The sequence below is a fragment of the Syngnathus scovelli genome, chromosome 1, assembly GCF_024217435.2.
Source record: "Syngnathus scovelli strain Florida chromosome 1, RoL_Ssco_1.2, whole genome shotgun sequence".
Classification (NCBI taxonomy): Eukaryota; Metazoa; Chordata; class Actinopteri; order Syngnathiformes; family Syngnathidae; genus Syngnathus; species Syngnathus scovelli.
This window is the reverse complement of record NC_090847.1, coordinates 6,552,316-6,565,716: the sequence shown is the minus strand read 5'-3', so window position 1 is coordinate 6,565,716 and position 13,401 is coordinate 6,552,316. Positions and strand designations below refer to the sequence as shown.

The 13,401-nt window shown below is 41.9% G+C and overlaps 1 protein-coding gene across 2 annotated transcripts in view; it reads left to right on the top strand.

The window, feature by feature from the left end:
• Positions 1 to 13,401, top strand: part of LOC125988492 (neuroligin-3) — a 219,284-nt gene that overhangs the window by 165,185 nt on the left and 40,698 nt on the right. The window lies entirely within an intron of this gene.

The window sequence follows — 13,401 nt, the reverse complement described above, 5'->3', positions numbered from 1 at the left end:
TGATTGAAATAATGCAATCCGCATAGACCATCTGGTTGTACGCTAGTTTGTGATCATGCCCTCACATCAGTAGCTTGTCTGCCTGTGCAGTGCAAATGCTTTAGCCTTCCATGAGAAATTTGCATAGTCGGAGCACAAAGAATTCCCAAATGAGAGAAACTTGGGCAAACGTGCTGACAAGCAGGAAGCTCCACTATAAAGGGCCAACACTGTGCAACCTGACAGAACAAGAGCGTCCAAAGCGTGCGCGGCTGTAAAAGGGTTTAAACTTAGAGAGGCAATAGAGGCCATTAATCCTGCTCAGGACTCAACGGCACCCACTGTCCAGGCCCTGCGCCACTTTTGAAAAATAGTATTGCCACTTTAACATTCTGTGCTTTAAATAAATTCCCATTACGCGTGTTCACAAAAAAAATCAATATTCAATTATATAATGTATGCATTCATAAGTATCCAGATAAATTTGCATGTAGCTGTTACAATTTCTCAGCCTCTTCCAAGGTAACATTATTAGACTTTTTTTTTTCATTCCAAATAGATAAAAGGTAAAATCTTGAAAAGAAATGTGACTTCAATCATATTTTTTTCAGAGAAAACTATATAAGTATATTGTTCTAATGTTATCCCTTATTCTGCTCACAGGTGCCAAGGCTTCTTTGACATGTTATCAGGGGATGGCTTTGATATCCTGTGACATATTAACAAGTCGTCGTCCTTAATTTATTTCTTACATAGTGACTGCATCTCGTCGCATTCTGACAGCAAACAACTTGAATTGCTCTTGCTGCCATTTATCGCCTGGCCAACTTTTCAGTGGCTTTCACAAATAACTACAACCACTGATTCAAACCTTGAAAACCAACAAGAGCGCAGCCAATTAGCTCGAGGCCTTTGCGAATGTGCAAGAGGAAATGCTGAGAGAATCTTTGCTGACACAGCAGAGTGATGAGGTGAATCACAAACGGCTTTTGTTCCCGTCTGTTCGATGACAAGGAGAGCGAATAAAAGACTAAAAACCAAGTTCCATCCATGAGCAGATTAAAGACAAACACAAGAAAGTGTTTTCTTAAAGTTGTTCATAATGACCTGTTTGGTATTCTCTACCGAAGCACTCGTAAGTAACCTTATGAAGAATTTGCCGAGTACTCCAAACTACTTTCACACCTAAGCGCATCCGTCTAATTGCTCAAAGTGAATAAGTGGAGGCTCCCAGAATCTCTCGCTACCCCTCTTGTAAAGCATCCTTCATATAGAGCGTTCTCCAGTCCTTGCCGCAAAAGTGACTGTTGAAAAAAGTTAGTCTTACTCCAAGGTGACCCACGTCAACGCCTTTGGCAGACTCATCGTTTAACTCAAACAAATAATGCTTTTAACGGGCTCAAGATAAATCCGCATCATGTTTCTATGAGTAGGCATCGCTCTTAAAATCTTCCTGCGTGCTTAAGTGAAGGATGTCTGGAGAACCTGCCTCCTCTGCAGTATTTCTCACATGTGAACCAACCGATGCGGCGTGCCATTAATCTTGATCATGCCATTAATCTTGATCAATGAACACTCCTCTTGTACAACATCTTGGAGCATAAAGACTTAGATGTTTATTCTCCTCAATTTTGATATTGCTATTTAACATGTGATTATTTTTTTTCAAGGTCTTCTTCCCATGTGTTTTTAAAGAAAGACAAACAATAAACTAATCTGATCAACAATATCAGATTTATTATACTACATGATTTATTCATGATTATTATTAATAATCATTTAAAAACCAGTTTATTAACTTCAATTAAAGTTGTTAACATACTCCACACGTTGACTTGGAGTCATTTAATTGTTCACTGCAGTGGCATGAACATAAATCAGTAAGCCACAAGTCATATTACGTACAACAATAATGAAATTTTCATGAAACAATATGCAAACATGCAGACTGCACATAAGTGCTTAACATATCTAGACACAATGTAAATAAATCATCAGCTCTATTTTTACGAATTGAATATGATTACAATGAAAACTGCAAGCTATCATCGACATTATGATGATTGTACATTCAGAAGGGCATTGTGCATTCTACTATCATCGAATGTTTATTTTCTGAACGCAGAACTCATAAAAATGTCTTCTCTCGCCCTTTATGCTATTCTTACAGCTCCCCTCAGAGCAACTATCTAATTGGTGTCTTTGTGGTCGTATTGGCGACGCTTTCCTCCACACGGACCTTTCGCGAGGCCTGTGAGTAACTGCCATTCCCGTCTTAGGTGTCTGCGGCTGCTCTCCGCCATGTCCCGGGACACCGTCTCGCTCAGTGAAGGCTTCATTAAGCAGGAATGGGAGGTGGTATCAGAGAGAGAGAGAGAACAGCTGTTTAGCTAAGCGCGTGCATTGTTAGCCAGCCTCCTCCGTATGGCTAACTGCCGAGTTCAGTCCCCTAGCTTCTAATAGAATGCTCATTAGAAAAGAGGAGGGCGAGTCGATGGGAAACAGCGCCGCTGTGCATCCTCAGCCATTTGTCGTCTCCCTCCGGTCTCTATTAAACAGCTGCATGGAGCAAACCATCCCTCAGTGGCTCCGCCGCATATACTAGCATGTTTTGAACTCTGACCCAGGCACCCTGCGACGAACAGCGGCTGCGCGGTGAGCCGAGTTCTCCTTGGAGACGGCAAGTGTGATACCAAAAACATGCTTCACACCCTTGCAGGTACAGAAAGATGCAAGATTTAAAACAAACAGAACCCCCAGAAGACATACAGGCGATACCCTGTGTTTCGGGGTCCTCGAGACACGATCTATTTCCGTGTGTGTGTGTTCAGACAATGTCCCTCCAGCACTGCGGCGTTAAAGTCTCTAAACACTGTAGACGGTGCTGCATTAATTTGTCAGGAAGCCAAAAGCACAAGTGTGTTTCCCCATGTCACAACTCATGAAGATAGTAAGGACGATGGAAAGCTGTGACACCGCGAGACGCCACTGTGAATATTTAAATTGTGCTCATGGGAACAGAGACATATCAGAGCCAAAAATAGGCTTTCTGTCACAGAAACACACCTCGGGCTTGATTTCACCGACACTGACTGCGAGTAGAGATTTGCCAGAATGCAAAGTGCAGGTACATAAATACAAGGGAAACACAGCTAGCTCATCAGTGTGAGGCTGAAACACATTGTCTCTTGGTTTTTGAGAAACAACGCAGCTATGGGAAATTTCCTCGCAAGCTCTGGCATGGTAACGTATTGTGAAACAAATTAGAAAGAAAGGCACTCTTTATCTATCTCTATGTACCACCATAATGACGCTCTCAAAGATCTTGAGTGTGGATTGAGGGTCTGATTTTAGATCAATGAATTGTAATTTAGGCGGCTCGGTGGCGCACTGGGTAGCACGTCCGCCTCACAGTTACCAGGGTGCGGGTTCGATTCCACCTCCGGCCCTCCCTGTGTGGAGTTTGCATGTTCTCCCCGGGCCCGCGTGGGTTTTCTCCGGGCACTCCGGTTTCCTCCCACATTCCAAAAACATGCTTGGTAGGCCGATTGAAGACTCCAAATTGTCCCTAGGTGTGAGTGTGTGTGCGATTGGTTGTCTGTCTCTGTGTGCCCTGCGATTGGCTGGCAACCAGTTCAGGGTGTCCCCCGCCTACTGCCCGATGACGGCTGGGATAGGCTCCAGCACGCCCGCGACCCCCGTGGGGACTAAGCGGTTCAGAAAATGGATGGATGGATGGATGAATTGTAATTTAATGTGCATGTTTTTTGCATCAATTACATGAAGAACCTGAATTTGTCATTTCACCATTATAACGTACCTGTACTGTCTTTTTTTTTTTTTTTAAAGAAAAAAAAGGTTTTTAATCCCTGAAAAATAACTACTTTTAAAATGGATACTAGTGCATAGTAGATATAAATATGTAATCAAGTAAAATCCAGTGGAGAAACACCATAGAGGCTGAAACGTAGCTTTCGTTTAAAGGAGGTAATCATAATTTGAGAACACACAGCATGGAGTTTAATTGCCTTTACTGAACAACAGTTGGATAAAAATATAAAGTCAAGGTACAGTCACGCTGTAATAAACACCTCCATTCTCAAGCACACTTGTCACCTAAAATTTCCTTTGTTTGACTTCTGTTAGTGTTCAATGTCGACACTGAAAAATAAACCAAGATATTCATAGAATCATGGTAATAAGTGATGAATAAATGACAGACCACTAGAAAAACCCAATGACAATTAAGCCTTATTTTCCCTTGTAAATGAAACTATTTATGTGCTTTTCTAGGCCTTGGTATCAGTCTTATCAAATCAATCACTAAAACAGCATTTTATCAGCTGGAAAACATACTTAGAGTTGCATGCTCCAATCAGACCAGGAGAAGCTTATCTATGCGTTTATCTCCAGTAGACTCAATTATTATAATGGTCTTCCTGGCTGCACATTTTTCCAAAGCTGCAAGGAAGAAACTTTCTTCTAATGATATCACTATTATGTAAACATCGATATGAGTTGGATGCCCTCATGACCATATCGGTGTTACAACACTGACTACACCTGCATGATTTAATGAGTTCCAATAAGAGTGCCGTATGAAATTCTGCCTTTTCAAAGCTAACAATGCTCAGTTTTGACTGACATTGTCCAATTCATTTGAACAATGTGGCTGTTATTGTTGTAGTTTATGGTGGTATAAAACTGTAGTGCCTTATACAGACCGCTGTTTCTATTTCAAGTGCATCTGTTAAGGATCGGACAGTACAGCCAAGTGCGTGACGACGGACTTTATTGGAAGGGGATGATGGGAACAGCCGGCGTTGGAGCGGCGATCGGGCTGGAGAGGACAAACGGTTCTGCGGGGGTTTCGAATAGTCAAGCGAGTCAAGTTTCTCCGGGACTGATGAGCGAAGCAGCATCAAGGGGCAGACTGGCACTCGGTTCTGCGCTTGCGGCGCTGATATAGCGCTGTCCATGAACCCGTGGCAGGTGACGGTGATTCCACTGACAGGGGGGGCGTGGTCCCGTCGCACGTGGCACCAGCACGTGACAGCATCACCTGATTAAAACGCTCTGTGCTCTATATTGGCTAGTTGTGTTCACTTTGATTTCCTATTTTTGAAATAGATACAGATGTATTTCAACTTCCCTTGTTTGATTTTTCCATTTACAACCAGCTCAACCGGTGTGCATAAATAATATGTGTTTTGCATTTTATTTGACTTTTGGGTTCCTTTATGGCAACATTTGTGCATAAAAGCTATTTTTCATTAGATTTTTTTACAGAATTTAACGTAATTGTGAAAAAATTTGTTTCATTCTAGACCAGACATGGACAAACTAGGGCCCGCGGGCCACATCCGGCCCACGGGGCCGTTTAATCCGGCCCGCCAAACGTGAATAAATTGTATTATTGAACTTTTTTGGGGGTCATTTTTCCTGCAATTAGTATGTTTCCCCAATAGATGGGGAAGCGCCCGCCCGCGCATTTACTCCCGGAAGCTGTGTCAGAAAGCTCGGTGCACACTCACAAGTGCGTGTACGTACTAAGTAGTACGGACCCGGCGCACTCCGCGCTCTATTTCCATCAGTGCCGAATTTCGAGTATGGGCTGTGACGTCAGCATTCTCGTAACTCGCGCGCTGAGCTTTCAGATACAATTTTACGTTAATGCCACCCACAAACCTTCCCCTGGAATCCTTCCACTAAAATGAGTGGCCCGAGGAAAAGAAAGGTGGACACTGAGTGCCGAGTGTTTAAAAAAAAGAGCGGACAATTTGGCTCAACCTACGTGTGTGAGCAGACGTTCCGCCACATGAACGTGAACAAAGCCCGTCACAGCTCTCGGTTAACGGACCGACACCTCGGCTCTATCCTAAGAATTACCACAACAAATTTTACTCCAGACCATGATGCACGAGCAAAAAAGGGAGAACAACAATACTATTGATTTCTTTATTACTTTATTTAGAAGTATTCTTTCACTGATTCTTCAAGATGATGTATTTGGTCAGAATGTTTGACGTTTGATGTGATTTCGCCTCATTAGATAAACATATTTCATAAATCTGACCTGCAGGCGCTGAAGTGATGGAAAATAATAGTTTCTATTATTCATAATAACAGTGTCATATTTAATGAGAATCACTGATAGTAGTTTTTTGGTGAAATATTTGTTTAATGCTGTTGATAAATGCATTTGTTTTCAAAAAGCTTTTTTTGAATGTCCATGCTACCGACTAAAAGCACAAACCTTTTATGCAATGACCTTTACATGTCATTTCTATTACGTCACACAAACACTACATCCATCTTCTCCTGGTTCGGCGCCCCGATCAAAATTTAGAACCAAATTCGGCCCGCCAGTTATAAAGTTTGCCCACCCCTGTTCTAGACCCAACACTTGAAAATTGTAGTCTTATATGTTCCAACATTACTTAGTTTATAAATAATGGTAGCAATAAAACACAACCCGGCTTGCTTAAAACCAGTCCATACTGCAGGTTGAGTTGCACTGCTTTATTGTTTGTCCATTTGATAGCTTGAACATTCAGAAAATGGAGCAACCACGCACATAGGACACACAAACCCAGAGACGAGGATACGATACAGATCCGGCCCCGCATGTCCAGCTCCTATGGGATTATCTGCAGTTAAAGGTTGGCCTGTGGAAATACAACTCCCCTCCCCCCTGCTCAATTCACCTCACCCCGACTTGTACACAGGCAAACAAATACACACGTCCACATGCAAATTGTATGTCAACATGTAAGTCCACATATCGTCCCACTTCGGGGGATTTCATGTGGCTACAGCTGCTCTCCTGGCAACAAGAGGCAAGAAAACACAATAGAGAGAGAATATTTTAGAAGATATAGACAGATTGCTGTGAATGACATTACTCGCTCACACAACTATATTTTCTTATTGTTCTGCTGCCTGCTGTGAATGACATTTTACTAAGAAAGTAATAAACAAAAGAAAGGAAACTATACACTCTCTCACACAACTATATTTTATTTTTGTTCTGCTGCCTGCAGCCTGGTTTGAATGTATAAGACTGATATTCGGAGGTGTGTTTGCTGATGCAGAAAGGCAACTTAATACTCTCGCTGCGTCAGAGACACACAGTCACAAAGCTGTCGCTACAGCAACAGCACAGAGAGTTCACTTGAATGCCAACACGTGTACATACAAGGACTCACACAAGCTAAGTAAACAGTGGCACGAGGGAGCACAACAACATCGCACATGCTATGTGATGAAATGTAAGACCGCTAAGAGTGTCCTCAGTAGGCACTCTATGAACAAATTTAGCAAGATTTCCTTTCGTTTTTGGACTGATTTTAATCCTTCATTTTTCAAAGTTGGAATATTTACACTTATTAATTGGAATTAAATAGAAATTGCAAAATTGCAGATAAGACCTTTAAGGAAGGTGAATAAGGAAAAAAATATTTGATACACTTGCATAAATTAACTAACATTGACAGTATTGACATTAGTTTACTGCTTTAGTCCTGATAAATTCAATTTATTTTATGATTATTATGATTCCTGTTAGGTGTGTGATACACAAAATATTGGCTGCAGTATGGCTTTTGAATATTGATCAATTGTGATAGCGCTTGTTAATGACGCCGTTGTGAAAATGACTTCAAGCAGGTCCAACCAAACACCTGGCGGCGTTGCGAGCTGTATGTACGTCTATGTTGAGCATTCTGCTCATGTACATGCGAATGCTAAGTGCTAAAATAACTTGTTCCAAGCTGTGGCTGGCTATACTTAGCCGCAAATAAGCTGCACTGATAAGCAACAGGTATCGAATAAGATACACTTCTGCCAAGTACCATAACAACTAAAAGCATGAAGAGATAACAAGAATTGTCAGAGAAGCCATTCTTACCACTACAACAATGAGAAATGTAAAGTAAGAATAAGTGCTAATTTACGTGGTGCTTAATAGAAGTCTATTAGAAGGCAGATAATAATCAACCATGAACAGCAAATTAGTACGTAAATTAATAAGGGCCTTCAGATGAAATATTTTAACAAGTACACAGGAAACACACACAACACATCTGAAAACCGAAATGAGTCATTACTGCATACAAGAGGAGCCAATAAGGTCAAGGGATTCATTTTACACCGTGATATAAAGTTTAGTCGATGTGGCCCAGGCCTCATTCCAGTAATTTCAGTTTTATTTCTATTCATTCACATTCGTTCCCATTTGCTCCCATGGGCTGGGTCAAAATTTGATTCTCTCCAAGATTTCTGTTTTTTGCACTGTGTCCAAGCGTGTCATCCCTTAAGGCATGATTGGATGAGTTTACTGTTGAAGAACTCTGACAGAGCCCCATCAAACACCTTTGGGATGGACTCAAACAGAGATTGACAGGACAGAAATTCCTATGGATTCAGTCTAAAATCATGTAGAATGACTTCCCAGAAGTGTGTGAGGGGGAGTGTTATTTTATCCAATTTTGCTTGCTAAGGGCGTAATGACCACATATCCCAGTGGGTTTGTCCATGTACTGTATATTGAAGCAGATTAAACCCCTCAAGGGTAGAAATCACACAATTTTCACTTATCTGGTCCAGAGCCCAAGCAGCTGCGATGGCTTTCGGAAGTCTTTGCTCAAAGCATTTTAATTTAACTGTATTTTGTGCTGCTCCGCCGCCTGTCTATAGGGTCATATTGGTTTCCTATGTGCTGCAACTGTGAGTAAATATGACGGTGTGTGTTACATTCAGTGGCCCCGAGATGAAATCGAATTTCTGTGAACTCAGCGGGAGCAATAGCTTGCTGTTCCACATCCACAGATGCAAGGCCACAGCTGGCAGCTCTGGCTAGCACAGCTATGAAATACACCAAAATCCATGATATCCATGAACCTATTATTTCCCTGAAACAACTCCATATCAGTGTTTGCATGACAATATTTATTTTGTATAGATAAACCTGTTACGGCATCCGTATTTCACATCGGTTGTTGCAGTTCTTGTCCGACTAAACGGAAATGCATTTTAGGGGGTTGATATTGTATTGAAGGCAATAAAGCAGCGAGATGACTCAGCGGATATTGAGTAGTGACAGTTAATTTCAGTCAGAGGTGTGTGCCAGCTGATAACAGATTGATGTCACAAACTGAATTGGACAAGTAATTAATATCTATCATACCGCCTCCATTTAGGACACTAATGTATCATATTGAGTGTCACAGGAGGAAAAATAGAATGATGGGAAACATCTCAATGGCTGGTTCTATGTCAACCTCAGTTGTATGTAACCCTTCACTTGTAGCAGGTCAGAACATAGTTTCATAATTGCAGGTCAGGTTATGTTCTTCCATACCACTTCTGCATAGAATTTCATAGGAAAGGCAACATACCTGTGTCGTCACTTTAATGAGTGAAGGCTTAGTGCTGTTTTTCCACGTAGAGAACTTTTACTGCCCTTAATCCTCTCTTATCCTCCTATGACCCCCCCGCCCACACACACACCACCACTCTGAAAAATGGATGCCCACAAACCCATTTATCCATGTCTGTCAAAGATGTATTTTCTACTTTTGCCTTGGAGTAGACTAAAATGAGGGAATTCAGATTGATTAATGCTTGATCGGCGCATTTTAATCTCAATTACTAATTCAGTATCAGCGCACTGTGTGCCTCTAGATCAGTGGTTCTAGGGGTTTGGTGAATCGGCTTCAGGGGTTCGGCAGAGCTGGTATGTCTCCTGTCTGCGGATGGCCGAACACACCAGTAGCACCCAACCCCCTCCTCCCCCCCCACACACACACACGCACACACACATCTGCGGATGTCCGAACACACACCGGTAGCAAACCAATGTGCACTTATAGTAAATGGCTATGGTGGCTAAAGACTCTGCCATCGTAATTGACTCGATGGGGGTTTACTGTATGAAGCATGAGGCTGTGAATGCAGATATAGTGCTCTCCAGGGATGGGCTGCTGCAAAACTGCTGCAATTCAACACAGATAAGACACAAACACAACGTCTCACTCTATGCATACACACACTAGATTGGCACTAAAAAAAGAGCAGTATTTTGCATATTGTGGGTGTGGGGAGTAGTTAATGACCCAAAAGACTAAAACAGAAATTCAAATATGTGACTTTCTGGTTCACAGAGAATTCCGTAAGCATTGTAACGATAGTTTAGTTTGTTATGGACATTAGCTTAGCATTACCATAAGCATGCAGGTCACTATCACTTTTTTGCACCATTCTATGGCTTCTTCTTGTTTCACTTTAGTCTTCCGTTTCAGGGTCTTATCAAAATTGGCTGTGTGTTTTTTGCCTAATCATGCTAACGAACGGACCATTTTTTTTTTTTCCTGAGTCCTGTTCACGTTCACAGTGTGTGGGAATGAGGCGAGCGCCCTGCATCTCCATCCTATTTCCATTTTCTTTTTACATGGCATGCCACCTCGAATTAGGCTGTGCCCGCGTGGCATCTGGCCACAGGGCTGGTGGCACAATGGGCAGAGCAGAGGCCAGTGTTGGCAGACGCTGGGCGAGAAGCAACACACACACATTCACACACAGCTAGAAGAACATGAATATGTTTACGCTGCTGGAACCTGAGCCCGGTCTTGCGCGTTCATGTCTGCTACTAAAGTTAATCAGCTTGGATGCAGCTGCTGGCGTGACCGCTGACCCTTAAAGAGGTTGTAATAGGTGGAGCTGGTCTAATACGAATAGCTTTATCATTTTGCGAGAAGAGCGGGAATTGCAGCACATCAGGGGAGGGACTTTCTTCTTACACATGCCATCTGGTTGCCGTTCATTAATGGTGTTTTACATAAAAATAATGTTTGATCTTCTTGGTCAGGAAAAACAAAGGTTGCACTGTATGTGGTGCCTAATTAGCTTGCTGAATGATACAACTTGAACACGCCCACCAGGGTCGGTCTTGTGGGTGCACTATATTGTATATATGACATTTAGCCTGAAGACATTTGCCGTTTGTTTGGAGATTGGGTATCCCTTGAGAAACAATTCATTTTCAGTGGGCCACACATGTGTAACGTATTTGTGCTCTTTGTATACATGAAAATAATTTAGCCTTTGAATAGATGTTTCAGTCAGATGGGATCAGACACAGACTCTTAAAAGCTCTTAAGACAGATCCAATGTATTGAAGGAAAAGGGCCATCGTAAGCAATACGATCCACCCACTGTCTCCTTCCACATTGGTATCCAGCTCACCACCTTCAATACCCCCCCAGCTAATTTGTTTTTGCAGGCACTTTGTCCCTTAGCGTTTTTTCTTTTTGCCTGTCATTCTTTCTTGCTCTGGTTGTGCTAAACCCCCGTGGATCCCCTTAAGGGGACGTAAACCCCTTAAGATGATTTGTTAGTCACAAATGCAACTGTGCCCTCTCAGTGGCTTTCCTTGGCCCAAAAAATGAGTTACATCCATCCCATCTGGCTGTCACAGGCAAAATGTACCCAAGAATAGAAGCTTGCCATCCTTCCACATTTCACGGCTGAGCGGACAAAGTCACGTGTCACTCATATGTTTGACCCTCCCACGACATACTACTTCAGACTTCTGAGTGTTTCAGCGTATACGTTGTCTCTGGTTTGTTGTTTCTCAACGTAGTGTATATTTAGAAAATGCAGGGGTCATGACTTTTACTCCTGCTGCCCAGCTATCACGTGGACCGTCGTCCAATTAATTGCAGTGTCTGTGGGAACTATAGGCTCTAATCGTTTCCTCTCGGCTCCCTGATCTGGAATCTATTTGTGGACACAGCAGGGGGAGAGAGAGAAATCAGAAAACATCTTTAACAACTTGTCTCATCTAATGAGATTAGCAGAGCCGTTTACACAGTCATGACATGGAGATACACATAGATAACCCTGTAGTGACTCATTATTCTTCCCATTTCCGCATGGGTGCCGATTTGAGGCGGCTTGCATGTTGTTGTGCCCCGTATCAGGCCCGTATCTAAACACAAGCCCGGCATAGAGCGGGCGTGGTGAATGCGGCCTCAAATGCCAGAAAACAATGAAGGACATGAAGATAACAGCCTTTGCCTCTCACAGGCTGCAGCATTAGTGACACTTGCGTGAGCGCAATTGGAAAAAAATTCAGCATGCAGCCTCCTTGTCTTCGCGCGTTGGTTGTGCGAGTAAGTTCTGACTATGTAGATGCAGCTGAATGAGTATGGAAAAGAGTTATGTGATCACTGTGTTTTTTTATGGACTGAATAAAAATGCACTCGCTTTCAGTCGGATAGCTCATAGGGTTCATACATCAATGCTCGACTGATACTGTCAATTTTGAACAACTCCAAATTTGGAAACCTTTAAACTTCATGCTAAACTGCTTATTTTTAGTCGGTAATACCGGCTTAACTTTCATAGATGGTGTCCTGGAGTCTCATGGCTCAGCACTGTGCCACTTTAGTTTCCAATGTTTCAATGAAAATAGTCATTTTACCCTTTTTAATTAAAAATCTAAAATAGGAGGCTATTTTAGATTCCCTCCAATGATTTGTGGAAAAATAAATATTGCAATTGAATGTGCTAACAATCAGTGCTTATTTGCACATGTATGATAACATAAATTGCTGAAATTGATTTGATAAAAGGATCAGTTGGCAAGTATAAATAAAATGGGATAAAACATTTTACAGTTTTATTTTCATTTATCAAATGCTGTTGAGTCTGCAACTTTAAGGCAGTGAACACATCCCTAGACTTACTATTTGAAACCTATTCAAGCACTTCTGATCTACCATTTAGCGCAATGACATTAACGGGCCGCAGAGAGAGAGAAAGGGAGAGCGAGAGAGAGAGAGAGAGAGAGAGAGAGAGAGAGAGAGAGAGATAGCGAGCGACAGACAGACAGTTTAGATCCGGCAATTAACCCAAGTAGCATGTGCTAAGCACCAGGTCATTGTTTTATTTACTTCCAGTGTAAAAATCTTTTTGAAATCAGAACAAATTAACAAATGTCCCTTAACATCTTGTGATTGGCCTTTAAGGTTCCTCTGTACTTACAAAAAGCTGCTATAACCTTTTAGTGCTGTGAGATAGTTTAAGTGGGTGGAATTATAATGACATTTCCTCCACAACTGGATTAAATAGCATTTTTAAATAAATAAAAGCATCATCCTTTCTGGACTGCCACATTCAATTTTATAATCCCAAAGAATACATCTTAAATGCACCACATTGTTACACCAATCACACAGTGGAATTCTGTTTTAGCCCGTTCTGACATTCTCCAAACTAAATGGTAACATCCCAAAGTAGAAAGCCTCACCCGGAGGCCTAAATAAATTTGGCGAATTAAAGTGCTAATTATTTTCCACTCAGGTTATGCCTTGTCTGCCCACCTGCTGATTAGCAGCTAGATTGATGAGTTCAAGTAGT